Genomic DNA, 26,405 nt, shown 5'->3' with positions numbered 1-26,405 from the left:
AGTGCCAGAAAGTAAAAATGTGCCACACACACACACACACAAACAAATACGCAATAAAAGAGTTATGTTAAAAGATCCTAAAAGCTAACTGAAATAGTTTCCAACAACCAAAACTGGAAAAATTTGAGCAAAAAACTAAAGAAAGCAGCATTGTATTATAACTCAAATTATAAAATAAATACTGTTGCATCTGTACTGAAACAAATAAGTGAGTGAATGAATAAATAAATGGAGGAGAGGAGACAAAGCTCTTATGCAAAAAAAAAAAATTACAAAAATTTATGAAGATACTGCACCTTTAAGGAGGGGAAGCATACCACCCCCACTCCACACAGTGACTTCCTTACAAAAAGTATATTATGGAAAGAGAATGAAAGAGTAATTTCACAGTGGAGAAATTTGACAAACATTACCAAAGTCAACATCAATAACCATAAGTCATATTGATAGTATGTACACTTGATATAATATGATGAAGATATCACTGACCTCTGTATTCTTCACCAAAACCCATAATCCCAGCCTAATCATAAGAAAAACACCAAATTTCAAGAAAGGCTTATTTTACAAAAGATCTGAGCCTTACTCCTCAAAACTGTCAATCATCAAAACCAATGAAAGTCACTCACAGCCAAGAGGAGTCTAAGGAGACCTGACAGCTAACTATCAGCATGTCATATTTGCTGTCTGTGCTTTAACTGCATCTCTGCAAAAAGTAAGGGAATATGAAAAATAAAACCCATCGATGTATTAGGCTTATATGACACTGGCAAACTTTTAATCTTTAAAAGTGTATATTCATAATATTAAGAAAGTCAATTATAGAAGAGAGAGCAGGAAGGGGATTACATTTCTAGTAAGGGTGACATCACAAATGAGAGGAGAAAGGGAGAACCAGGTGATGGATACAGCAGAACTGAATAAAAACAGAAAAACAGGAAAGAGAGGAATGAGGGAGGAAGAGACAGAGAGAGAGAGAGAAAATGAACAGAATGTTGGTAGTATTCTGTGTTCCAGTAATGATAATAGCTGATCTAGACAATCTGTTTTGCCATCCCTCTTTTGGATTCTTGATTTACTATGAATACTAAACATTGTCAGAATAAGACTGAGTCCTCTTTCTTGACTTTCTTTTTTTTTCTTCTGTGGTACATAAGATAATTTCTGGACATGTAATTTCAAAACATGTTTTGGTCAGTTATCATCTTCTGCACTAACCATGAAAGATTTGTCCCAAATAAACTGAGACAAGCATGTATTTACCTATTCACTGAAGATCTAATTCTTGGGAAGTTTGCTTATGATTTTATCTTTATAAAAAGAACACCACTTGCTTAGAAAAGATGGAGACTATGGTTACATTTACCAAACTACACCATGACTCAGAAGATAACTTGTAGTTGGAGAAGGATTGGAAAAAACAAACAAACAAAAATGAAACAGAGGAAGCTGTGTCTTGTTGCTTGTTGAGTAATATATCTGTGGTCATTTTTTAAGCTGTATGTTCAGATATTGTCACTTGTGACTGCGACACTTTTGCCAGTGTGTTTTTAATGTTAATTTGCTGTTCACATACTGATATGTTCCTAGCAATAGTTACATGGTGTAGTGACTTGCAAATTTTTATAATTGTACTATATGTATCTCTTTTTAAAATGCTTTTACTTTTAAGAAGATGAAACTTAATTTAACTTATTTTTGAAGGTTTTACTTTTCCTTTGGTATTTTGAAGGCAGCTAAAAATCCTGAATGAATTTATGTTAAGAAGTAAAAAAGAATAGATTCTCCCATAGACCCCTAGAGTGGGGGCAAGAATGCCCCCACTTTAAAAAGGAGCTCTTCTTTGCCTACCACCCCGAGGACAAGCCCTGCTACCAGGGTGTGCAACCCCAGGCCTGAGAGGCGGCAGGAAGTATGTTCAGAGGATGGAGGAACAAGCTGAAATATCCACTTGCAGACCTGGGAGGCCACTCAAAATGCAGAATGAAGACAGGAGGGAGAGGAGGAGGCAAACCTGGATTTGACAGCATTTTGAAGGCGTGTTTTTAAAGTCAAGAAATAAGAACATGCTTTAATAGCTTCTTTTATAACTTTGAAATATTTAAACATACAGTATGTGAAGTGAAAGTCACTCAGTCATGTCTGACTCTTTGCGACCCCATGGACTATATAGTCCATGGAATTCTCCAGGCCAGAATACTAGAGTAGGTAGCCTATCCCTTCTCTAGCAGATCTCCCCGACCCAGGAATCACAGGGGTCTCCTGCTTTGCAGGCAGATTCTTTACCAACTGAGCTATGACGCAAGCCCACAGTATGTGAACTTCCATTTATTCTCTTGTTCCCCTTTAGCCACCAATGTTGGGCCAAATTTGGTTAGATTTTTAAAATAAAATAAGATTAAGTTTATCTGTTCCTATTTTCTTGATCCTGGTATCTCCCCTGCCAGGTAAATATGTTCCAATTTTCTTAATTCACTTAAACTATTATTAATAAATACTCTTAACAGGTGATCTTTGAATTTAATCACAAATTATAGGTCAAAGGCTCTACCTAAAGATATATTCTATAAGCTCTTCAGTTTTAAAAATAAGTGTATAAAATCATCCCAATGTTCTACCTTCCAGGACTTCAAGGAGAATACTGGGGGAGGAGGGAGAAAATGGAAAAACAAATAATCAGCTATTGACATGTAGTTCTTTATGTAGAACTTTATGTAGAACTTTTTTATGTGTGTTCTTTCTTTAATGCAGAGGAAATATTTTTATTCTTAAAGGTATCCATCCGACTCTAAAGAAGCTTATAAACTGGATGGGAAGGCAAGAGAAACACACATGGAAAAATGAAAGTAAGACAGGAAATAGGAAATCAGTGCTATAAGGAATAAATGCTTTCAGAGAAGGAATTCAGGAAGGTTAGGTTGTCAGGGAGGTCTCCAGGCTGGGCCCCATGGTATGAACTGGAATTGACACAGATAGATGAGGTTGTATCCTGGCAAGGCTAAGGTACAGAGACAGGTAAGCGCTACATGTGTTTGGGGCAACTGGAGACTGACTCATTTGGTTAGAGAGGACATTTTATATTGTACACAAAGGCAGATGGACTTGAAAGGTACCTAGTACTGCCTGAGCAGGGTTCTGAAAGTTGGGGTTTTACCCTGAAGACAGTGGATATTTGTTGAAGGTTTCTGAGATACAGATGACAAGATGAAATCTGTGATTTGGAAAGAATGAACAAACGAATGTGTTCAGATGGACTGGCAGAGAGAGATGAGAGAGAGGGGGGCCATAGAGGTCCTGAGGTCATGAACCAGAGAGCAGATAAGGGATCCAACATTTTGGAAAGAGACATTTTCTCTTTCACATAACTTGCAACATTTCTTGGTTTTTAGAGATACCAGCAATGATTTCTACCAGGTACAAAAGATTTATGATTAAATATAGTGGAATGATAGAAAATAAAAAGTAATAGCACATTTCCTAGTGTTTTATATTTACCTGTCGGCTTCTCTAAATGAAGAAAGGTAGGCACCACCTAGCTCATATTTTAAGCAGATCAAGTATATTTACAAAATTCAACTGGTGGAATATAACTGTGTTAACCTTGTCTGTACAGAGCATAGGAAAGTTGTCTTTAGCCCCATGTAATGAGAACATGCCATTTTTATATAAAAATGTCCCATGGGGTGAGGCAAGCAGTGTGGTAAAGTGGAAAAAGACACTGGACCCAAAATGAGCTTGTACTGTTGACAATCCTTCCACTAAATGGCTATAGGACTTGGGGTAACTCATTTATCCTTCTGGGACAGCCCCCCTTAAGGAGATTAAATTCTATAAACTCCAAGGCCCTTTTCAGCTCTGTCATTCTATAATTATATGAGTTAGATTTCATACCAGCAGAGCATTTCATAAAATGGATTTCTAATATACTTTGAATCAGACTCTCTAGTTGAATTTCCTGGTGTCCGTGAATGATGCAAGTATGGATTTATCTATGATTAATTTGAGGGAAACTGGAGGTGGAGTTTTTTTTTTTTTTAATGCTGGATATATATCAAAGTTATTAGGTCAGTCAGTATGTGAAATTGTTTCTCCCCTTCCCCTGAATCACCATTAAAAACGAGTTAGCTTGTAGATATAACTTAATGGATGATATTCCTCCTGTGAAATGTTTACGGACTGCCCATGAGGGACAGGAAGTATGGACTGTTCCCTTTAGACAGTATGGTAATTTGGTTAAAAGCATACATTCTGGAATCGCATCAACTCAGGTTCAAATCCAAGTTCTGCTACTTGTTAGCTGTGTGACCTTGGGATAGGTACTAAACCATTCTGTGCTTCTGTTTACTCATCTGCCCCACTGGGTTGCTGAGGGGATTAAGTGAGTTTATTATGCATAAAGCACTTAGAATACCACCTACCACACGCATTTGGTAACATGTTGTTATTATTAGACAAGGCAAGAAAAAAGATATTATCTAGGAAGACAGCCTGGCGTCTAGAGCTGGAGGCATAATTATGTGGAACAGCCTATCTCCTTCAAAATCAGTTCAGCTACTTTTGTAATGTTTTTTGCTATTGGTCAGATTGTAACTCCAAAGTCACAAAAAATGACTCATTGTTTCATCCTATATGTGGTTTTCTGAAGGTGAATGTGTTTTTTCTGATGGTTCCATGCCTGCTTTCAGGAAGGAATGTTCTGTAGTAAGTTGAACTATGGGAAGAGGAGGTTTAGTGGCAGAATGAAGGAAGCTGAGCTGTTGGCCTTGTACTTTTAGCCGTTGTTCAGTCGCTCAGTCGTGTCCAACTCTGCGATCCCATGGACTGCAGCACGCCAGGCTTCCCTGTCCTTCACCGTCTCCCGGAGTTTGCTCACTCATGTCTATGGAATCGGTGATGCCATCCAATCATCTCATCCTCTGTCGTCCCCTTCTCTTCCTGCCTTCAATCTTTCCCAGCATCAGGGTCTTTTCCAATGAGTCAGTTCTTCACATCAGGTGGCCAAAGTATTGGAGCTTCAGCTTCAGCATCAGTCCTTCCAATGAATATTCAGGACAGATCTCCTTTAGGATGGATTGGTTTGATCTTGCAGTCCAAGGGACTCTCAAGAGTCTTCTCCCACACCACAGTTCAAAAGCATCAATTCTTTGGCGCCCAGCCTTCTTTAGAGTCCAATTCTCACATCTATACATGATTGCTGGAAAAACCATAGCTCTGACTAGACAGACCTTTGTCAGCAAAGTAATGTCTCTGCTTTCTAATACACTGTGCTTTCAGTAGAGAGTGAATATTCTTTTTTATTTTTCTTAAAATATTGTGCTTTATTGAATATGTTTTTTAAAAAGATTTATTTATGTTTGTACTGGGTCTTTCTTGCTGCTCTTGGGCCTTCGGTTGCGGCGAGCGAGGGCTACACTTTAGCTGTGATGCACGGGGCTCTCCTTGCAGGGGCTTCTCGTGGAGCACAACCTCTAGGCAAGCGGGCTTCAGTACTTGCGATGTGTGGGCTCAGTAGTTGTGGCTCACAGGCTTAGTTGCTCCATGGCATGTGGGATCTTCCCAGATCAGGGATTGAACCTGTGTCCCCTGCATTGGCAGGTGGATTTTTTACCACTGAGCCACCAGAGAAGCCCTTGAATTTGTTTGATTCACAGAAAAATAAACTTTAATCTATAATGACTGCCAGATTATACACTAAAAAGCAATTTTCCTAAGTTTCCATACTAAAGGAAAGGTTTCTACTGGATGAAAACAGCCATAAAATTATAGTCACAAATATAGTTCTCTATCTCACACGTTTCACATGATTATTCACAATACTAATACAGTGACATAAGAAGCAGCCATAATGTCAGGTTAGATGAAATATAAAGGTAATGAAAAATACAAAATCTTCTAGTAAAAATTACATTAAAGCTTTTGTTACATCAAATTTAAAAATGCAAATCTGGTGCTGAGTATAGACAGGATGATAAAATGCACTTATATAGTAATTTTAAATGGTGAATATTCTTTTTAAAAATATTTACTTATCCATTTTTACCCATTTGGCCACTCCAGATCTCAGTTGTGACACACAGGATCTTTAGTTGTGGCACGTGGGATCTAGTTCCTCAACCAGGGATCAAACCCAGGGGGGTGCCCCCCTCCAACTTCCACCTCCCACATTGGGAGCACGGAGTCCCAGCCACTGGACCACCAGGGAAGTCCCATGAATATTCTTTAAAAGGTGTTTTCTGGATGAAAGTTCTACTATCGCTGAGGAAATAACATTTCGAGTTCGGCTGAAGCAGTGAATCAGAGTTTCTAAGACCAGCCCTATTCAGGCAGCTTCACTTTAGATAACAAACTGGGGTTGATTTTCAACCCATAGTTAATAAATTACCTCAGATTATCTCAAATTAAGAGTTTCCCTGGTGGCTCAGACAGTGAAGAACCCGCCTGCAACGCAGGAGACCTGGGTTCGATCCCTGGGTCAGGAAGATCCTCTGGAGAAGGAAATGGCAATCCACTCCAGTATTCTTACCTGGAGAACTCCATGGACAGAGGAGCCTGGTGGGCTACAGTCCATGGGATCACAAAGAGTCGGACACGACTGAGTGACTAACACAACACATCTCGAATTAAGCCTCATTTATTTGGGTTTTAGAAAACTCCTAGTAAAACATCCCTCTTTCAATCATCCGTGATGATCCGAGCTGCGACCAAATAGCCAGAAAAGGAAAAACAAAAAAATGGGAGGGAGGTGGACAATGGGCTTTCTTGTGGCCCCGTCTTTCCTTCAGACCCTTGGCCTATTGGAGAGCAACTTTCTGCCAAGGTTTTCCTGAAGTCTCTCTCTGTTCCTCAGCTGAGAGGGAACCATGTTTATGGAGCTCATCAGAAGCGGGTGTGAAGGCTCTCTTCCTGTCTAAAGGATCTCAAGCCATGAAAAGGTCTTTTCATTCTCCGTTTATTTGAGCCAGAGCAGGGCACTGGGCCTTTTGGGAGGGGTGTGCCAAGGCACCAGTTCCTTCCTTTAGGGCAGAGGAAGCTCTGCAGGAGTTCCTGTCCCTCCACAAAGCAGGAGGACCCACTGTGCTCCCTGGCTGGGGGACAACAGCAGCCCAAGTGCCAGGACTGTGCCCCCCCACCTACTGTCTCCCCCAGCCCTGGGGTAGCCAACATGGTGTGAGACGGAATGATTTCCACGACTGCCCCCCTAGGTTTAGACAATTTCAGGAAAACCCTTCATATGCTGCTTTCTGAGGTTAGATCTGAATACCATGGAAGAGCTACTCTATAATAAGAGTGCAAAACAAAATGAACAGGAAAATGAGCATATGTACATGTGTGTGTTTTCTTTTATGTTAAGATTAGCTCTATCTTATCTCTCCTTCTAAACCTTTAATTCTAATTATGCTTGTAATAAGACAAAGCCAGTTAACCTGTGGTTTGGGCTGAGGCCGATAACAGCTACAATCTAGAAACTGATGCACAGGCTGGATTGTAAAATCTTGTGCTGAAAGTGATTGCCATGTGAGACAACACCTGAAGGTTTGAGTCATGTTTCTCAAGTCTACTGAGGACACATAGACATTTGGCAGAGCGAAGATCAATAGAAGGAGCTTCCCTGTTGGCTCAGACGGTAACGGATCTGCCTGCAATGCAAGAGACCTGGGTTTGATCCCTAGATCAGGAAGATTCCCTGAAGAAGGGAATGGCTACCCACTCTAGTATTGTTATCTGGAGAATTCCATGTACAGAGGAGCTAGGCGGGCTACAGTCCATGGGGTCACAAAAAGTCGGACATGTCTGAACAACTAACACTCACTTTTTTCAAATCAATAGATTGGGTGGGTGCCCACAACAAGTGTATTTTCTACCCCAAACATATCATTTTTATAGAACACTTGTAAACTCCACATGCACACTTGGAATACTGACCCCAGCTTTACCTTTGGACCCTCTGTGGCTGGGCAGCCCATGCCTTTCCCGTCTTCCTGTGAAGAGGCTTTTTCTAATCAGTGCACACTTCTAAGTAGACATAAACACAGGACAAGAGAAACCTTGCCCGAGTAACAGTTGAAGCCCAATGAATGTGTGAATGAATGAATGAATGAATAAACCCAGTTCACATGGGCTTTGGCACTAAGAGCATATACTTTAATCAAAAATCACTTGCACCAGTGAGACATCCACATCCTCCCTGGTGTTCTACATGTATTCTATGACGGCACGTTCACGCTCCTCTTCCCACTTTCAAAAAGCAAGGGGGCAGCAGAGCAGTAGCTATAACAGGTAATACAGATTTCACCTTGTTCTGCTTGAATCTCATACCCACCCCCTTCCTTATAATCTAGAAGATATCTGAACTATCATTTGTGCATTTCTCACGTTCAGGTCATCCCATCCACCTGGACCCCACCTCAACTCAGCTTTCTGAATTGTGAGCAGGGCTACTCACATGAGTGGCATTACTCGGATTAGATGGGACTCAGTATATAAAAGCAAAAACAATCAAGATTATTCTTTGTCATCACTATCTTTTTTAAAACATTGTATGAACTATTTCCTTTCCATCCCCTGGGTTTATCATTCACTCTTAAAAAGTAAAACCTTTAATCTCACTGATTTAAATGTCTGGCCCAATGTAGTAGTTAAATTCTAAGTGTCATGCAACTGATCATTCCTGCCCTTGCCCCGCTCAGGTGGGTCTCTGGTGGTCGCCTGCAGGGAGGGAGCAGAGCAGTGGGCTTCTGCTCTGTTCCTCCCACTCCCTGATTTTACTTTTTTACTCTTCAGTTCCAGTTCACATTCCTCATTCTTTGTGGGTTAGGGCCAGAAGGAGTGGGGATTTCAGGGGGAAAGGGTTACTGTCTTAGGTTGATGGTGTTGTCTGGCTTAAGTGGATATTTAGAGCTGCTTCTTTCTCTCCAGGGACTTCTATGGTTTTCTCTAGGGCTCCAGCTGGACATACTGTTGTTGTTCAATTGCTAGGTCATGTCCTACTCTTTGCAACCCCATGGACGGCAGCACGCCAGGCTTCCCTGTCCTTCACCCTCTCCTGTCTCTTCACTCAGACTCCTGTCTGTTGAGTCAGTGGTGCTCTCTAACCATCTCATCCTCTGCTGCCCTTTTCCCTTCTGCCTTCAGTCTTGCCCAGCATCAGGGTCTTTTCCAGTGAGTTGGCTCAATGCATCAGATGGAAGTGTTGGAGCTTTAGCTTCAGCATCAGTCCCTCCAATGAATATTCAGGGGTGATTTTCTTTAGGATTGATTGGTTTGATCTCCTTGCAGTCCAAGGAACTCTGAAAAGTCTTCTCCAGCACCACAACTCGAAAGCATCAATTCTTCAATGCTCAGCCTTCTTCATGGTTCCACTCTCACATCCATACATGACTACTGGAGAAAATCATAGCTTTGACTATACAGACCTTTGTTGGCAAAGTGATGTCTCTGGTTTTTAATACACTGTCTAGGTTTGTCATACCTTTCCTTCCAAGGACCAAGCATCTTTAAATTCCGTGGTTGCAGTTACCATCCACAATGATTTTGGAGCCCAAGAAAATAAAGTGTGTCTCTGTTTCCACTTTTTCTCCTTCTATTTGCCATGAAGTGATGGGACTATATGCCATGATCTTAGTTTTTTGAATGTTGAGTTTTTAAGCCAGCTATTTCACTCCCTTCTTTCACCCTCATCAAGAGGAACTAATCCTCTTCACTTTCTGCACTTAGAGTGATAGCATCTGCATATCTGAGGTTGTTGATATTTGTCCCAGCAATCTTGATTCCAGCTTGTGAGTCATCCAGTCCAGCATTTTGCATGATGTACTCTGCATATAAGTTAAATAAGCAGGGTGACAATATACTGACTTGTACTCCTTTCCCAATTTTGAACCAGTCAGTTGTTCCATGTCCAGTTCTAACTGTTGCATCCTGTCCTGCGTACAGGTTTCTCAGGAGACAGGTAAGGTGCTCTGGTATTCCCATGTCTTTAAGAATTTTCTACATTTTGTGTGATCTGCACAAAGTCTTTAGCATAGTCAATGAAGCAGAAGTAGATGTTTTCCTGGAATTCTCTTGCTTTCTCTATGATCCAACAGATGTTGGCAATTTGATATCTGGTTCCCCTGCTTTTTCTAAACCCAACTTGTACACCTGGAATTTCTTGGTTCACGTAGTGCTAAAGCCTAGCTTGAAGGATTTTGAGCACAACCTTGCTAGCATGTGAAATGAGCACTATTGTGTGGTAGTTTGAACATTCTTTGTCATTGCTCTTCTTTGGGATTGGAATGAAACTGACCTTTTCCAGTCCTGTGGCCACTGCTGAGTTTTCCAAACTTGCTGACATCCTGAGTACAGCACTTTAACGGCATTGTCTTATAGGATTTGAAATAACTCCGTTGGGATTCCATCGCCTCCACTAACTTTGTTCATAGTAATGCTTCCAAAGGCCCACTTGGCTTCATGCTCCATGATACCGGGCTCTAGGTAAGTGACCACACCATAGTGGTTATCCAAGTCTCTAAGACATTTTTTTGTTCAGTTCTTCTATGTATTCTTGCCACCTTTCTTAATCTGCTTCTGTTAGGTCTTTACCATTTCTGTCCTTTATCATGCCCATCCTTGCATGAAATGTTCCCTTGATATCTCCAATTTTCTTGAAGAGATTTCTAGTCTTTCCATTATATTGTTTTCCTCTGTTTCTTTGCATTGTTCACTTAAGAAAGCCAGAAGGCTTTCTTATCTCTCCTTGCTATTCTCTGAAACTCTGTATTCATTTGAGTATATCTTTCCCTTTCTCCCTTGCCTTTTGCATCTCTTATGTCTTCACCTATTTGTAAAGCCTCCTCAGACAACCACTTTACCTTCTTGCGTTTCTTTTTCTTTGGGATGGTTTTGATCACCACTTTCTGTACAACGTTATGAACCCTCTGTCCATAGTTTTTCAGGCACTCTGTCTACCAGATCTCAATATAGCTCATTGTAATTCCCAGGAGGGCCAGAACTCACCCCTTAGCTCTCAGGCATTGAGTCCACCCAACACTGACCCTATCAGAATCGTTCCCTCCTCCTACAACCTCCCTCTCTGTGGCAGCAGAGTCTTGCTTAAGACTGCTCCAGGCTGACTTTTTCCCACAGGGAGCACATCTGTTCCATGGAAAACTCTCACATTCTTTGACCCTCTCCATCAGTCCAAGTACCAAGGCTTCCTGCTTTCTCTCCAGTAATCTCAGCCCAATAATCTCAGTACCTTGCCTTTAGATTTCTCAAGTGTGAGTCAGACACTTTGCTTCTGTAACCCCCAACCTCACCTGTGAAGCTGTCCTGGCCTCCTGCCCTCCTCTCACCAGGCTTGAAGGGAGGGGAGGAAACACCTTTGTTCTTTCTTCCATGGGGATGTGTTCGGGGGGAGAAACATTCCACCCTGCAGCTGGCTTCTCCAAATACTGTCTCTTTCATAGCTTCTTTGACTCAAAATTTCTTACACTGGCTCTGAGACATCACCTCTGCAAATCCAGATATAAGTGGTCAAGCACCTCACTTTGGAATGTGCAGGTTCCTGGCACTATGGGTTTGATCTCAGAATTGATGTTTATCTGAAACTGACCAGAAAGCACTCCATTTCAGCATCCTGTTCTGTATGTATTAGTACATATAGGATGGATATTTTACAACCCCTGCTCATTGTGCTGTGTTAATATAGAGAAATTGTATAAAACAATAATAGCAGATTCCTACATAGCACAGCATTTATTGTATGCCAGGTACTGTTCTAAGCCAGGCATTGTTTAGTTTTTTTTTAAATCAATATTCATGTATTCATTTAGAGGTACAAAATATATGTGGTTAATGTTGTTATTTTCATTTGCAAATGGAAGTGTTAGGACCTATATATAACTTTTTATCGAGGTTATCTGCCATCAGACTGCTTATCTCAAGGCTTCTGCAGGTCTGGAATTCTCTTCCCACCAGACAGGAGCATGGAGTAGGAACCCCAGTTGATAGCTTGTTTATTACAAAAGAAAAGGAAATAATCAGCACAGTCAAGTTTCTTAGTCTTAAGGATTGTTGGATTTTGTCCTTGAAAGAGTCAGGATCTTCTGGACTCCTGGGTCCTCGAATGTTCTTCCAGTCATCAAAAATGGAGTCCCTTATATTTTCTCATTCTCTGATTCTAATGACCATTCATTCATTTTTAGTTTTTTCCTTTTTCCAATTCAAGGTCAGTTTGTTGTGAAAGGATATATCTCAGGAACAGCCAGATGGAAGAGATGCAGAGGGCAAGGTGTGGGGAAAGGCAAGGAACGTCCTTGCAGTCTTACAGCATGCCGCTCTCCTAGCACCTCCATGTGTTCACAACCCAGAAGCCCCATTTAACCCTTATAACTACTCTACATACAATTATAGAGGAACATACAATTATTACTCCTGTTTTTCCAGATGATAACCCTGAGGAATAGAAGTCTCTCAAATTGCCCAAAGTCACTCACTAATAAGTGTCAGAGCTGGGATTTGAAATGGAGTAGCCATCATGGTCAACAAAAAGTCTGAAATGCAGTACTTGGATGCAATCTCAAAAATGACAGAATGATCGCTGTTCGCTCCCAAGGCAAACCATTCAATATCACGGTAATCCAAGCCTACGCCCCAACCAGTAACGCTGAAGAAGCTGAAGTTGAATGGTTCCATGAAGACCTACAAGACCTTTTAGAACTAACACCCAAAAAAGATGTCCTTTTCATTATAGGGGACTGGAATGCAAAGTAGGAAGTCAAGAAACACCTGGAGTAACAGGCAAATTTGGCCTTGGAGTACGGAATGAAGCAGGGCAAAGGCTAATAGAGTTTTGCCAAGAGAATGCACTGGTCATAGCAAACACCCTCTTCCAACAACACAAGAGAAGACTCTATACATGGACATCACCAGATGGTCAACACTAAAGTCAGATTGATTATATTCATTGCAGCCAAAGATGGAGAAGCTCTATACAGTCAGCAAAAACAAGACCTGGAGCTGACTGTGACTCAGATCATAAACTCCTTATTGCCAAATTCAGACTTAAATTGAAGAAAGTAGAGAAAACCATTAGACCATTCAGGTATGAGCTAAATCAAATCCCTTACAATTATACAGTGGACATGAGAAATAGATTTAAGGGACTAGATTTGATAGACAGAGTGCCTGATGAACTATGGATGGAGGTTTGTGACATTGTACAGGAGACAGGGATCAAGACCATCCTCATGGAAAAGAAATGCAAAAAGGCAAAATGGTTGTCTGAGGAGTCCTTACAAATAGCTGTGAAAAGAAGAGAAGCGAAAAGCAAAGGAGAGAAGGAAAGATATACCCATTTGAATGCAGAGTTCCAAAGAATAGCAAAGAGAGATAAGAAAGCCTTCCTCAGTGATCAGTGCAAAGAAATAGAGGAAAACAACAGAATGGGAAAGACTAGAGATCTCTTCAAGAAAATTAGAGATACCAAGGGAACATTTCATGCAAAGATGGGTTCGATAAAGGACAGAAATGGTATGGACCTAATGGAAGCAGAAGATGTTAAGAAGAGGTGGCAAGAATACACAGAAGAACTGTACAAAAAAGATCTTCATGACCCAGATAATCACAATGGTGTGATCACTCACCTAGAGCGAGACATCCTGGAATGTGGAGTCAAGTGGGCCTTAGAAAACATCACTATGAACAAAGCTAGTGGAGGTGATGGAATTCCAGTTGAGCTCTTTCAAATCCTGAAAGATGATGCTGTGAAAGTGCTGCACTCAATATGCCAGCAAATTTGGAAAACTCAGCAGTGGCCACAGGACTGGAAAAGGTCAGTTTTCATTCCAATCCCTAAAAAAGGCAATCCCAAAGAATGCTCAAACTACCGCACAATTATACTCATCTCACATGCTAGTAAAGTAATGCTTAAAATTCTCCAAGCCAGGCTTCAGCAATACGTGAACCGTGAACTTCCAGATGTTCAAGCTGGTTTTAGAAAAGGCAGAGGAACCAGAGATCAAATTGCCAATATCCGCTAGATCATCAAAAAAGCAAGAGAGTTCCAGAAAAACATCTATTTTGCTTTATTGACTATGCCAAAACCTTTGACTGTGTGGATCACAATAAACTGTGGAAAATTCTGAAAGAGATGGGAATACCAGACCACCTGACCTGCCTCTTGAGAAATCTGTATGCAGGTCAGGAAGCAACAGTTAGAACTGGACATGGACCAACAGACTGGCTCAAAATTGGGAAAGGAGTACAAGGCTGTATGTTGTCACCCTGCTTATTTAACTTATATGCAGAGTACATCATAAGAAACGTGGGCTGGAAGAAGCACAAGCTGGAATCAAGATTGCCCGGAGAAATATCAATAACCTCAGATATGCAGATGACACCACCCTTACGGCAGAAAGTGAAAATGAACTAAAAAGCCTCTTGATGAAAGTGAAAGAGGAGAGTGAAAAAGTTGGCTTAAAGCTTAACATTCAGGAAACTAAGATCATGGCTTCTGGTCCCATCACTTCATGGGAAATAGATGGGGAGACAGTGGAAACAGTATCAAACTTCATTTTTTGGGGCTTCAAAATCACTGGAGATGGTGACTGCAGCCATGAAATTAAAAGACAAAAAAAAAAGAAAAGAAAAGACGCTTACTCCTTGGAAGGAAAGTTACGACCAACCTAGATAGCATATTAAAAAGCAGACATTACTTTGTGAACAAAGGTCCATCTGGTCAAGGCTATGGTTTTTCCAGTGGTCATGTATGGATGTAAGAGTTGGACCGTGAAGAAAGCTGAGCGCTGAAAAATTGATGCTTTTGAACTATGGTGTTGGAGAAGACTCTTGAGAGTCCCTTGGACTGCAAGGAAATCCAACCAGTCCATCCTAAAGGAGATCAGTCCTAGGTGTTCATTGGAAGGACTGATGCTGAATCTGAAGCTCCAATACTTTGGCCACCTTATGCCAAGAGTTGACTCATTGGAAAAGACCCTGATGCTGGGAGGGATTGGGGACAGGAGGAGAAGGGGACGACAGAGGGTGAGATGGCTGGATGGCATCACCGACCCGATGGGCATGAGTTTGAGTAAACTCTGGGAGTTGGTGATGGACAGGGAGGCCTGGCATGCTGCGATTAATGGGGGTCACAAAGAGCTGGACACGACTGAGTGACTGAACTGAACTAACAAAGCTACATGCATGCTCCTGACCCCTGCATTATGCTGCCTCATGTGTTATGGTAGAGGGAGCCAGGCAGACCTGGCATGAATTTCACGCAGCTCTGCTTGCAGTGTGACTTGGAGAAGTTATCCTTACCTCTAGTTTCTTCCCCAGAAAATGAGGATAATGAATCTGGCTTTTGCTTTCATGCATCCAGTGGGGTTGTGCCCTCCCCATTTCTTCTCTACTCTCCTTCCACCATGCTAGCTTAAGACAGAGTCTCTTCACATCAGGTGCTCCAGTTGGTTTAAGATCCTCCCAGCATGAAGAGAATAAGCCCTACTCTAGCTTAGCAAGCAATGGGAGATAGCATTTCTGCGCTATCTAACATGTGTTTCTTTCTTTAACGGGCTTCTCTGATGGCTCAGGGGTAAAAATCTGCCTGCAATGCAGGAGACTAGGGTTAAATCCCTAGGTAGGGGGGATTCCCTGAAGGAGGAAATGGCAACCCACTCCAGTATTGTTGCCTGAAAAATCCCATGGACAGAGGAGCCTGGTGGGCTACAGTTCATGGGGTTGCAAAGGGTCAGACATGACTGAACACCCACATGATCATCTTTCTTTAAGGAAGTAGGGAAGGTCCTACAAAGATATTTCTCAATTTCTGGTCAAATGCAGGTCTTGATTTAAGTTTCTCAGTTGTCTGTCCTTCTTTAAAGCCCACATTTGCATGAGCAGCAGAGCTTTATGGGAGGATTCCAGCAGGATGTGAGAAGTTCTTCTAGCAGCCTGTCTGTTAAGCAAGACTGTACACAAGCGTACGCCATGTGGTCCTGGGGACCTTTGGAAGAGGGATTGTCTAGTTCTAATTTACCCATATCCTTGCCAAAATTGATTGTCATTGTTTTGATTGTGTCTATCCTAGAGGGTGTGAAGTAGGATCTTATTATGGACTTGATTTATGTTTGTCTAATGACTAATGATGTTGAGAATCTTTTCATGTGCTTACTGTCCATTTATATATCTTCTCTAGAGAAATGTCCATTCAAGTCCTTTGCCCATTTAAAAATTGGGTTATTTGTATTTTTTGCTGGATACTAAATCCCCATATGTAGTTTAAGTGATAAGTGATTTGCAAATATTTCCTTTCATTCTGTCAGCTATCTTTTCCCTTTCTTGCTAATTTTCTTAGAAGAACAAAAGTTTTTGTTGTGAAGTCCAATTATCTCTACACATTTTTGTTACTTTACATGTTATTAGAAACCACTGCCAAATTTTAAGTTACGAAGATTTACACCTATGCTTTTGACTAAGAGTTTTATTAGTTTTAGCTCTTATATTTAGGTCTTTGATCAATTTTGAGCCATCTTTTATATCCAGGGTAAGATGGAGTCATCATCCTTTTTTTTTTTTTTTTTTTGCTAGTAATAGTTTATTTACTCAATGGCTGGATATCAAGAAAGACAATTGCAGAACTGATTGCCAGGACCTAAAGGAAAGTATAAAGCTCGTGAAGCCTGGGCTCCAGTGATTCCAATTAGGTCCAGTATGGCTGGCAAAAATAGTGTGGGCCACAGGAGGGCCTGGCTGACCGTGTGACCAAGCTAGGATTGTTCACTGCAGCCTGGCATTTATCAGGAGGATCATGGCGTGAAAAGAAGTGTGGCTGCTACAATGGAAGTGAAAGTTCAGCTTAGACAAGTTCTGTCACTTGGACAGAGTAAAGTTGTGAAGAGAATAATGACAAGCCCTTACCAGCTGGTGACTCTGCTTATCAGCCAGTGGAGTTAGAGCATGACTCCTATGTCTGCAGTACTCCATGCTGGTCTTTACAGTGATGAGGCCTCCAGCTCTGCCTTTCCTTCATCTCCTCTACACCTCCTTCAGAAAACAGCAGGAAGCAAAGGCCAGGCTTACTCTTGCCCCACAGATTCCTTTTCTCTCTTGTCTGGGGATGCTACATTGGGCCCTCCCGGTTCCTCCCCACCCTTCTGCAACCTGATCTGGGTGTGACTTTGGCCTCTTGGCTTCCTGATTCTTATTGTTCAGTCGCTCAGTCCTGTCTGACTCTTAGTGAACCATGGACTGCAGCATACCAGGCTTCCCTGTCCTTCACCATCTCCTGGAGTTTTCTCAAATTCATGTCCACTGAGTCGGTGATGGCATCCAACCATCTCATCCTCTGTCACCCCTTTCTCCTCTTGACTTCAGTCTTTCCTAGCATCAGGGTCTTTTCCAGTGAGTCGGCTCTTCGCATTAGGTGGCCAAAGTATTGGAGCTTCAGCTTTAGCATCAGTCCTTCTAATGAACATTCAAGACTGATATCCTTTAGGATTGACTTGTTGGATCTCCTTGCTGTCCAAGGGACTCTCAAGAGCCTTCTCCAGAAACACAATTCAAAGGCATCAATTCTTCAGCACTCAGCCTTTTTTATTGTCCAACTCTCACATCCGTACATGATTACTAGAAAAACCATAGCTTTGACTGTATAGACCTTTGTCAGCAAAATGATATCTGTTTTTTAATATGCTGTTTAGGTTTGTCATAGCTTTTCTTCCAAGGAGCAAGTGTCTTTTAATTTCATGGCTGCAGTCACCATCTACAGTGATTTTGGAGTCCAAGAAAATAAAGTCTGTCACTGTTTCCATTGTTTCCCTATCTATTTGCCATGAAGTGATGGGACCAGATGCCATGATCTTAGTTTTTGAATATTGAGTTTTGAGCCAGCTTTTTCACTCTCCTCTTTCACTTTCATCAAGGGGTTTTTTAGTTCCTCTTTGCTTTCTGCCATAAGGGTGGTGTTATCTGTATGTCTGAGGTTATTGATATTTCTCCTGGCAATCTTGATTCCAGCTTGTGAGTCATCCAGCCTGGCATTTTATATGATGCACTCTGCATATAAGTTAAATAAGCAGGGTGACAATATACAGCCTTGACGTACTCCTTTCCCTATTTGGAACCAGCCTGTTGTTCCATGTCCAACTCTAACTGCTTCTTCTTGACTTGCATACAGGTTTCACAGGAGGCAGGTAAGGTGGTCTGGTATTCCCATCTCTTTCAGAATTTTTCACAGTTTGTTGTTATCTGCACAGTCAAAGGCTTTAGTGTATTCAATGAAGCAGAGGTAGATGTTTTCCTGGAATTCTCTAGCTTTTTCTATGATCTGACGGATATTGGCAATTTGATCTCTGATTCCTCTGCCTTTTCTAAATCCAGCTTATACATCTGGAAGTTCTCAGTTCACATACTGTTGAAGCCTGGCTTGAAGATTTTGAGCATTACTTTGCTAGCATGTGAAATGAGTGCTATTGTGTGGTTGTTTGAACATTCTTTGGAATTGTCCTTCTTTGGGATTGGAATGAAAACTGACCTTTTCCAGTCCTGTGGCCAGTGCCGAGTTCTCCAAATTTGCTGACCTACTGAGTGCAGCACTTGCACAGCATCATCTTTTAGGATTTGAAATAGCTCAGCTGGAATTCCATTACCTCCACTAGCTTAGTTCGTAGTGATGCTTCCAAAGGGCCACTTGACTTCATACTCCAGGAGGTCGGGCTCTAGGTAAATGACCACACCATAGTGGTTATCCAAGTCACTAAGACATTTTTTTGTTTAGTTCTTCTATGTATTCTTGCCACCTCTTCTTAATATCTTCTGCTTCTGTTAGGTACATACCATTTCTGTCCTTTACTGTGCCCATCTTTGCATGCAATGTTCCCTTGATATCTCTAATTTTCTTGAAAAGATCTCTAGTCTTTCCCATTCTATTCTTTTCCTCTATTTCTTTGCATTGTTCAATTAAAAAGGCTTTGTCTCTCCTTGCTATTCTCTGAAACTGCTTTCAGATGGATATATCTCCCCTTTTCTTCTTTGCAGTTCGCTTCTCTTCTTTTCAGGCTTCCGTGGTAACTCAGTTGGTAAAGAATCTGCCTGCAATGCAGGAGACCCTGGGTTGGGAAGATCTGTTAGAGAAGGGATGGGCTACCCACTCCAGTGTTCTTGGGCTTCCCTTGTGGCTCAGCTGGTAAAGAATCCACCTGCAATGCAGGAGACCTGGGTTCGATCCCTGGGTTGGGAAGATCCGCTGGAGAAGGGAAAAGCTACCCACTCCAGTATTCTGGCCTGGAGAATTCCATGGACTCTATAGTCCTTGAAGTCGAAAAGAGTATGACGAGACTAAACCACTTTGACTTTTCTCTTCTTTTCTCAGTTATTTGGACGGCCTCCTCCAACACCCATTTTGACTTTTTTGCATTTCTTCTTTTTGGGGATGGTTTTGATCACTGCCTCATGTAATGCCAATTCAAACCTCTGTCCATAGTTCTTCAGGCACACTGTCTACCACATCTCATCCCTTGAATATATTTGTCACTTGCACTGTATTGGGCTTTCCTGGTGACTCAGTCAGTAACAAATCTGCCTGCAATGCTGGATACCTGGAATCAGTCCCTGGGATGGGATGATCCCCTGGAGGAGGGCATGGCAACCCACTCCAGTGTTCCTGCCTAGAGAATCCCTATGGACAGAGAAGCCTGGTGGACTGTATAGTCCATGGGGTCGCAAAGAGTCAGATACAACTGAATGACTAAGCACAGCCATGAAACTGTAAGGGATTTGATTTAGGTCATACCTGAATGGCCTAGTGGTTTTCCCTACGTTCTTCAATTTAAGTCTGAATTTTTCAATAAGAAGTTCATGACTTGAGCCACAGTTAGCTCCCCGTCTTGTTTTTGCTGCTTGTATAGAGCTTCTCAATCTTCTGCTACAAAGAATATAATCAATCTAATTTTGGTATTTACCAATTGGTGATGTCCATGTGTAGAGTCGTCTCTTGTGTTGTTGGAAGAGGGTGTTTGCTATGACCAGTGCATTTTCTTGGCAAAACTCTGTTATCCCCTGCCCTGTTTCATTAGCTGCTCCAAGGCCAAACTTACCTGTTACTCCAGGTATCTCTTGACTTCCTACTTTTGCTTTCCAGTCCTCTATGATGAAAAGGACATCTTTTTGTGTTTTTTTTGGTGTTAGTTCTAGACAGTCTTATAGGTCTTCATAGAACCATGCAGCTTTTTTGGCATTAGTGGTTGGGGCATAGACTTGGATTACTATGATATTGAATGGTTTGCCTTGGAAATGATTCGAGATCATTCTGTTGTTTTTGAGATTGCACCCAAGTATTGCATTTCAGACTTTTGTCGACTATGAGGGCTACTCCATTTCTTTTAAGGGATTCTTGCCCACAGTATAGATATAATGGTCATCTGAATTAAATTCGCCACTCCTATCCATTTTAGTTCACTGATTCCTAAAATGTCGACATTCTGTCTTGCCATCTCCTGTTTGACCACTTCCAATTTACCTCGGTCCCATCACTTCATGGCAAATAGATGGGGAAACAGTGACAGACTTTATTTTCTTGGGCTCCAAAATCAGTGCAGCCATGAAATTAAATGTTTGCTTCTTGGGAGAAAAGTTATGACAAACCTAGACAGCATATTAAAAGGCAGAGACATTACTTTGCCAACAAAGATCTGTATAGTCAAAACTGTGGTTTTTCCAGTAGTCATGTATGAATGTGAGAGTTGGACCATTAAAAAAGCTGAGCACTGAAGAACTGATGCTTTTGAACTGTGGTGTTGGAGAAGACTCTTGAGAGTCCCTTTGACTGCAAGGAGATCAAACCCATCAACCCTAAAGGAAGTCAGTCCTAAATAGTCATTGAAAGGACTGAAGCTGAAGCTCTAATACTTTGACCACCTGATGCGAAGAGCTGACTCATTTGAAAAGACCCTGATGCTGAGAAAGATTGAAGGCAGGAGGAGAAGGGGACGACAGAGGATAAGATGGTTGGATGGTATCACCAACTTGATGGACATGAGTTTGACCAAACTCCAGGAGTTGGTGGACATGAAAGCCTGGCGTGCTGCTGTCCATGGGGGTCACAAAGACTCGAACATGACTGAGCAACTGAACTGAATTTACCTTGATTGATGGACCTAACATTCCAGGTTCCTATGCAATACTGTTCTTTACAGCATCAGACTTTACTTTCACCATCATACACAACCACAACCTGGCATTTTTTCTGCTTTGGCTCATCCTCTTCATTCCTTCTCAAGCTATTTCTCCACTCTTCTCCAGTAGCATATTGGACAGCTACTGACCTGGGGGGTTCATATTTCAGTGTCATATCTTTTTGCCTTTTCATACAGTTCATGGGGTTCTCAAGGCAAGAAAGCTGAAGTGGTTTGCTATTCCCTTTTCCAGTGGACCACATTTATTCAGAACTCTCCACCATGACCCTTCCATCTTGAGTGGACCTACATGGCATAGCTCATATTTTATTGAGTTAGGTAAGGTTCTGGTCCTTGTGATCAGATTGGTTAGTTTTCTGTGATTGTGCTTTTCATTCTCTCTAACCTCTGATGGATGAGGATAAGAGGCTTGTGCAAGCTTCCTGATGGGAAGGAGTGGGTGTGGGGAAACTTGGTCTTGCTCTGGTGGGCAAGGCAATGCTCAGTTCAGTTCAGTCGCTCAGTCATGTCTGACTCTTTGTGACCCGGTGGACTGCACGCTAGGCTTCCCTGTCCATCACCAACTCCCAGAGCTTACTCAAACTCATGTCCATCAAGTGGGTGATGCCATCCAACCATCTCATCCTCTGTCATCCACTTCTCCTGCTTCCTTCAGTCTTTCCCAGCATCAGGGTCTTTTCAAATGAGTCAGCTCTTCACATCAGGTGGCCAAAGTATTGGAGCTTCAGCTTCAACATCAGTCCTTCCAATGAACACCCAGGACTGATCTCCTTTAGGATGGACTGGTTGGATCTCCTTGCAGTCCAAGGGACTCTCAAGAGTCTTCTCCAATACCACAGTTCAAAAACATCAATTCTTCAGTGCTAAGCTTGCTTTATAGTCCAACTCTCACCATGGCCATGTTCAGTAAATCTTTAATCAAATTTTCTGCTCATGGGTGGGGCTTTGTTCCCTCCCTGTAGTTTGGCCTGAGGCCAAACTATGGTAGGGGCAATGGAGGTAATGACAACCTCCTTCTAAAGGACTTATGCCCGCATGCTGGCCTGCCAGGACTATTGTAGTCAGTGTCCCTGACCCTGAGGCAGGCCACTGTCGACCCATGCCTCCACTAGAGACTCCATATCACACACAGGCAAGTCTGACTCAGTCTCTTATGGGGTCATTGCTCCTTTCTCCTGGGTCCTGGTACCTACAAGATTTTGTTTGTGTCCTTGATGAGTCTCTGTTTCCCCAGTCCTGTGGAAGTTCTGTAATCAAATCCTGCTCACCTCCAAAGTCAGATTCCCTGGGGATACTTGGTCCCTTGCCAGATCCCCAGCTTGGGAAGTCTGCTGTGGGGCCTAGAAGTTTCACAGCAGCGTGAGAACTTCTTTGGTATAATTGTTCTCCAGTTTGTGAGTTGCCCTCCTGGTGGCTCTACAGCGGAGCTAATGGCAACCTTCTTGAAGAGGACTAATGCCACACACAGCACCTCCAGGACTGCTGTAGCCAGAGCTCCTGTCCTCGCAGTAGGCCACTACTGACTCATACCTCCGTAGGAGACCCTCAGAGGCAGATCTGGCTCCATCTCTTGTAGAGGGGTCACTGCTCCTTTCTCTTGGTCCTGGTGCACACAGGGTTTTGTTTGTGCCCTCCAAGCATCTCTGGCGGGTATGAGGTTTGATTGTAAATGCAATCTCACCCCTCCCACTATCTTGTTGTGGCTTCTCCTTTGCCTTTGGGTATCTTTTTCTGGTGGGTTCCAACATCCTCCTATTGATGGTTGTTCAGCAGCTAGTTGCACTTTTGGTGTTCTTGAAGGAAAAGATGAGTGCACATCCTTCTACCCCACTACCAGGAAGTGGCTTCTTGATGGGCTCAGTCAAGGGGGATGCCAGGAGATCAGAGGGAGGGAGGGAAGGTGAGGCATTTACTCACCCTGATCCCTTCCTGCAGGGTGGCTGCAGGCTCCTCTCAATGCCCTACTGAGCATAGTCCTCCACTCTACCTATCCTGCAATTTGCTCTACGTGCCCTTCAGGCCAGTTAGCAGCTCCGGAGCACGACCTCTGGGGCCTCTCCATGACTTATGCACACCCTTATCCTGTTGTTAGAGTCTCTTTGAATCCTCCCACTCTTCCTGTATTTGCTTACTCCTGGCCGATACACCTTCTCTCCCAGTCAGCCATGTATGCATTGATAGGCCTGAGTCAAGCCTTTCACTCTGTAAGTACATTTATTCATTCAGCAGACATCTTTCAAATACCTATTATATGTGAGTGTAGCAAGCATGCATGCTCAGTCATGTCTAGTTCTTTGCAACCCCATGGACTGAAGTTCACCATGCTCTTCTGTCCATGGGGTTTTTTTTTTTCAGGCAACTGGAGTGGGTTGCCATTTCCTCTTCCAGGGGATCTTCCCGACCCAGGGATCAAACCCATGTCTGCTGCACTGGCAGGCAGATTCTTTACCACTGAGCCAGCTCAGAAGCCCGTTATGTGTATGAGGTGCCTCTTATGAGCCACTTTTTTAAACACTGAGGCTTTGGGGTGAATAAAATGGAGAAAAGTCCCTGCTCTCCAGGAGCCTGTGTTCTGATAGAAAGTGTTAGTCACTCAGTCGCATCCAACTCCTTTTGATGGACTCTAGCCCACCAGGCTCCTCTGTCCATGGCATTCTCCAGGCAAGAATACTGAAGTGGGTAGCCATTCTCCTTCTCCAGGGGATCTTCCTGACCCAGGGGTTGAACCTGGGCCTCCCACGTTGCAAGCAGCTTCTTGACCATCTGAGCCACTAGGAAGGCCCACAGGCAATCAAATAGATACATCGCAGGGTTAGCTAGATAGGTGCTCAGCGGAATCGCACAGAGAGAGAACAGAAATGACGGCAGGGATGCCAATTTAGACAGCGTGAGCCCTCACAGGAGGCCTCCCTGAGGGGACCTGAATTAAGTGAAGAATGCCCAGGAGGCTCTCTGGAAGGAGGGCATTCCAGAAGAAAGAATAGCAGGCATGGAGGCCCTTGACATAGTTGAGGGGTTGTAAGGAAAGCAGGAGGCCTGCAGGGGAGCAAATGAGGCCAAGACTCGGCAGACAGGAAAGGCAGGGGCCAGGTCACACAGGGGCTTGATGGCCCATGGTCAGAACTTTGAATTTCAGAACGTCATGGAACACACTGGAGGACTTTAAGCAGGGGAGTGATGTGCTCTGACTTGTGGTTTTAAAAGGATCATTATTCAGCATGACCACAGGAAAAAGGCCCCTAGATAGCATGGTCAAATGACAAAAATAACACAATTTAGTAACAAGTTTGTCCTTTATTCAAGGGAAAACAACTGGGGGAGTGCATTGCCTCATGGACAGTAGAGCTCTCTTCCTGAGGGATTTTGGGCAAGAGGGAGATTTATGCAGTGTGAGAAGCGCAACATGGAAACAGGGCGTGATTTTCCTAGAAGACTAGCAGGTTCTAGTTTCTAGCGTAAGGTGATCTAAAGCTGAGTTGGAGAATGGTGATTGGCATGTGTTAGGTTGACAAGTGTTTCCTGTAAGAGCAGGCTGGCTTAGGTTTAGGTTTGTGATGAGGGCTGGGTTACTGGGGCAGCCTCTATTTTATGGGCCCCAATATATGAATTACCTTTATCAGCAACTAGCCTTGCCTCTTCCTGTGTGGCCTCAGCCACATCTCCTGACATGTCCCAGGAAGCTGAGTATCTGTTGATACAATGAGGGTGACATGGTATCTATGGTGTGGGAATACACCAAGAGAGATATCCCCAGAAGATGGCTGGATGCTCACAAGAGACAGCAGGAGTTACATTTGAAGTGGAGGAGGGATTTAAAGGAAATTGATAAAAGGGAGACAGGCAAGAAAGTTTCGAGGCGAGACAAGGGGGAACCAGAGAAGCAGAGTGTTTCATGATAGAACAGTGTGGTGAAAGCTGGTGTAGAGAGTGGAGGGTAAAAACATGGGATTCGAAATCCAACAGTTTGAATCTGGACTCTGTTGATTAGTTTGATGCCCTTGGGCAAGTTACTCACCTTCCCTGAACTTGCTTGCTCATTTGAAAATGGAAACAGTAATAAGTACCTTTTCAGAGTCAGTGAGATGTTGTACATGAAGCACTTTACAACATGTTTTAAGACTTAGTTAATCTTTATGGTTGATATTTGTAAAAATACAATACAAATATTTGCTCTCTGGTGTCCCCCAAGACTTCCAGTCATAGGAGGGCACTTGTTCTTCAACACCCAAATAAAAACAGGGAAGTCCTCTTCCACGTACTGGGCAAAGCCAGACGCCTCTCCGCACTCCTCCTCAGCTCTGACCCTTCTCAGAGTGACCACTCCCCTCACACCTCCCCTCCTGTGCTTCCTCGGCCACAGGTTAGCCTTGGACCTCAGTCCCCTCTGTGGTTCCCCTGAAGCGTCACTACCCACACAGTCACATACAGCGAACTCTTACTGAGGACGTGGCGCAGAAAGGCCAACAATGGGCCTTCATATGACTAATACAATCATATATTGGTCACTACTGCTGATGAGATTTCCTCAGCCATTCTCCACACTGGGAATGTCTCACTGGCCATTTTTTCTTTTAAGTCTCAACCTTTTTTCTTTTTCTAGAAGCCAATCCTCAATACCCCAAATTTCATTCCCCAACCCCCATGAATATCTATGCTTCCTACTCTGATTGTTTCTAGTTTTCAATATGTAAATATTTTAAAATTTTCTCGCTAAATCCAGGGTCACCTTATTTGAAATGTTTATCTACTAAAATGGAGAGATTTTGAAACTATTATTTTCTTTTTCTCATAACTTGATTATTGTAGAGACCCATTAGATATGAATCTCCCAAATGGAGGAGGGGCTTCCCTGGTGGTTCAGCAGTAAAGAATCTGTCTGCCAAATCGGGAGACATGGGATGGATCCCTGGCTTTGGAAGATCCCCTGTAGAAGAAAATGGCAACCCACTCCAGTGGGCTTGCCTGGGAAATCCCATGAACAGAGGAACCTGGTTGGCTATAGTCCATGGGATCAGAATTGAAGATGACTTAGTGACTGAATGATAAAAACAAAATGGAAGAAAACACATAGATGGACGAGTCTTGCTGCTGCGTGCCTCCTCCACCTCCTGATGAAATGGACCCAGTATGTGATTTGTTGAAGAGATAGGAAATTTCCTTCTGTTAGTAAACAAGGTATTTGATATTGGAAAGCATAAGGGGGTGGGGTGGGCGGGGGCGGGGAGATGCCCTAGT

At 42.7% G+C, this 26,405-nt stretch overlaps 1 protein-coding gene across 1 annotated transcript in view; it reads left to right on the top strand.

Annotated features, from left to right (window-relative positions):
• The window catches only part of CRYBG1 (crystallin beta-gamma domain containing 1), a 223,908-nt gene that overhangs the window by 120,393 nt on the left and 77,110 nt on the right, over positions 1 to 26,405 (top strand). The gene's annotated exons all lie outside the window — the stretch shown is intronic.

Source organism: Dama dama, chromosome 28 (assembly GCF_033118175.1).
Source record: "Dama dama isolate Ldn47 chromosome 28, ASM3311817v1, whole genome shotgun sequence".
NCBI classification, from domain to species: Eukaryota; Metazoa; Chordata; class Mammalia; order Artiodactyla; family Cervidae; genus Dama; species Dama dama.
The sequence above is the reverse complement of the archived record's forward strand: the minus strand, read 5'-3'. Positions and strand labels throughout refer to the sequence as shown.